Source organism: Myotis lucifugus, unplaced genomic scaffold (genome assembly GCF_000147115.1).
Source record: "Myotis lucifugus unplaced genomic scaffold, Myoluc2.0 scaffold_659, whole genome shotgun sequence".
Classification (NCBI taxonomy): Eukaryota; Metazoa; Chordata; class Mammalia; order Chiroptera; family Vespertilionidae; genus Myotis; species Myotis lucifugus.
This window is the reverse complement of record NW_005871707.1, coordinates 313,537-316,224: the sequence shown is the minus strand read 5'-3', so window position 1 is coordinate 316,224 and position 2,688 is coordinate 313,537. Positions and strand designations below refer to the sequence as shown.

The following is a 2,688-nucleotide window of genomic DNA, read 5'->3' as shown; positions in this document are numbered from 1 at the left end:
CCTTAGCGTGCCCACCAAGGCTACATGATCTTTCCTACTCTCCCTCTGCAGCTCTGTGGGCAGCAGCACTGGCCTCCATCCCCCGCCAACAGCCTCTCCTGCAATTCCCCAACAGGCTTCCAAGCCGGGCTCCTGCAATCTCTGCTTGCAGCCTCCGCCCTTCACCTGAAAAAGTTACCTCATCAGGGATCAGGTCAGGCAGCTCCTTCTCCCACCTCCCATCCTGGATTCTATCCCACCTTTTCTTTCCCCCTGTGATAGAGAGCAAGGACCCACTCTATCTGCCCCATAGCACTCCTGCTCACCTCTGTCATCCTGCTGAGCATGGCGTGTGGTGACTCTCCTGGTTATTGGCCCAACCTGGATTCTTTTTTAATTTTCAGAGACATGTAAATATACAGTAAAACTTCCAGAACATGCTTTGTTTTTTTTTTCTAATGAAAAATAAGTTTCCATCTCCTCTTTGACCTCCATCCCATTTGCACTCCTGAGTCCAATGCTGTTACCAGTTTCTAGCTGTGGCCCCTTCATAGCTTTAAATAATCCTATATAATAAAGAGGTAATATGCAAATTAACCCTCATGCCTTCACAAGATGGCTGCCTATGACTAGGCTGGTAGGGAGGTTAGTGAGGAATGACCAAACAACCGAACAAGCAGGCTGCATGGGGTGACTAGGCTGGTGGGGGGCCATGAGGGGTGACCTGGCCAGTGGGGGGGCAGATGGGGTGACCAGGCCAGCAGGTGGGGGAGTTGAGGGCAACCAGGCTGTCGGGGGTGAGGCAGTAAGAGGCAACCAGGCCAATGGGGGGGCAGTTAGGGGGTGACCAGGCCAGCAGGGGGGGTTTGCAGTTGGGAGTACTAGGCCAGCAAGGGGGGCAGTTGGGGGCAACCAGGCCAGCACAAGGGGGGGGGCAGTTAAAGGCGACCAGGAAGGCAGGCAGGTGAGCGATTAGGAGCCAGCAGTCCAGGATTGTGAGAGGGATGTCTGACTGCTGGCTTAGGCCTGATCCTAGCCTAAACTGGCAGTCAGATATCACCCAAGGGGTCCTGGATTGGAGAGGGTGCAGGTTGGTCTAAATCTAAAAAAGGCTGTTGTCTTGTGATTGACTGGCTCAATCTGTCCCATGCCTCTGGCTCGACAGCAGCTTCTGTGGGATTTCTATGTAGACAATTTAATTATACAGATGTGAAGTCCTCTAGTAATACCCTTATGATTTTGCTTCATAGCCAGTTGTACTGTTTATCAAGGGCTTTAAATTTTAGTCAGGAATTCCTTACATATAGGTTGAGAATTATGAATGAAGCACCAAACTAATTGACTTAGGAAGCAGGAATGTAGCCCCTCCAGGTCTGTGCCCCCAGCAGCTGTGCTGTGTAAATGGGAGGTGAGTCTCCACAGGTGGGACTCCTGTCAGGTGCGTGGGCGGGAGGACACATTTGGGAAACCTGCCAACACATATACCAACCCACACAGACACCCGCCAAATTAAGAGAGGAGGGCTGACATACGTGAATGCATGGACCACTCATACGGAAGTACCGCACACACACTTAAGGGGAGGGAGTCCCTCCACTAACCATGAGCTTTGCCAGGTCTGAAAGTCTCTGCCTCATCTCTTTTACCTTCCCAACCTATTCACTGTGACATGGGAAGGGACGGGCAGCAGAGAACAGAGGGGCCATGGAATAACCCACTTATTATCTCGTGGCAGCAACAGTGATGATAATACAATAACAGTGAGAATCATGGATGGAGCCTTTCTTTGGACCGGGCACTCTACAAGGTGCTCTTTCAGTCAGTTTTATGAATCCCAGAGGGTCTATCCTATGTCTGTTCCTTTTTTATTCTCCCTACCAGGGTTTCTGCAGCCCCTGCTCTCCTTCTAAATCACACTGCAACTTCATAATTTCCCCTAAAAGACTCAGAAGAATTATAGACAGTGCGGGTCTGAATGTGGATTGTCTATGAGAAGTGTGGGAAGTCTAGGACGAGGCAGCATTTGGTGGGTGATGTGCCAAAGAATCCTTGTCTAAAAAAAAAAAGAATCCTTGTCTACTTGGAAAGATTCCTAAGTAGTATTCACCCCAAGACTTTGAGATATATGGGAAATAGAAATCAGTTGAAACTGGTTCAGAAACATTTTGTTAAAACATTGATGTAGTGTTTCTTTAATGCAACTATGACTCTTCATAACCCTCCCTTTCTGGCAGCCCTGCCCTTCTGTTGTAATGTGAGGTGTGTAATGTGGGTGCGTATATAAGTCACAGTATACGGTCCCACATCCAGTCCTCCTGCTGCTCTGCCATCAACTACTCTGGAGGGTCATCATGAACCATGGTGCTCAGAAGCTTTGGTAAGAGGACACCAGCCCCAAGTCTAGCGTATGTGTTATCACACCTGTAGTGTACCTCTGAACCCCAAACTTCATTCTCTTTCCTACTCAGTTATTGGCTACCTACTCCCTAACCACCCTTGTGACATGTCTTACTGCATTGCAATCTCTCCCCCAACCTGCAAATTTCAGAATCTCAGCTCTTCCCATTCATTTATTTTTGCCTCTACTTCCCTTGCCTTTGGAGTCAAGTTCATAAAATGTTCTCTATGACCAAGCCCATAAGTTTGGTTCCATATTTCTTCTATGTAACTATTGTTGGGGTCTATATTTAGGTTCTTTGATCTATTTTG

The 2,688-nt window shown here is 48.3% G+C and overlaps 1 long non-coding RNA gene across 4 annotated transcripts in view; it reads left to right on the top strand.

Moving 5' to 3' along the window:
- LOC106694832 overlaps positions 1-2,688 on the top strand; it is a 47,203-nt gene that overhangs the window by 31,849 nt on the left and 12,666 nt on the right. Inside the window, exon 1 of one of the 4 annotated variants that reach the window (XR_002826849.1) lies at positions 2,219-2,356. The exons of the other annotated variants lie outside the window; for them this stretch is intronic. This is a non-coding gene — a long non-coding RNA (uncharacterized LOC106694832). Of the gene's footprint in view, positions 1-2,218; positions 2,357-2,688 lie in introns of those variants that run through there. 4 annotated transcript variants of the gene reach the window in all.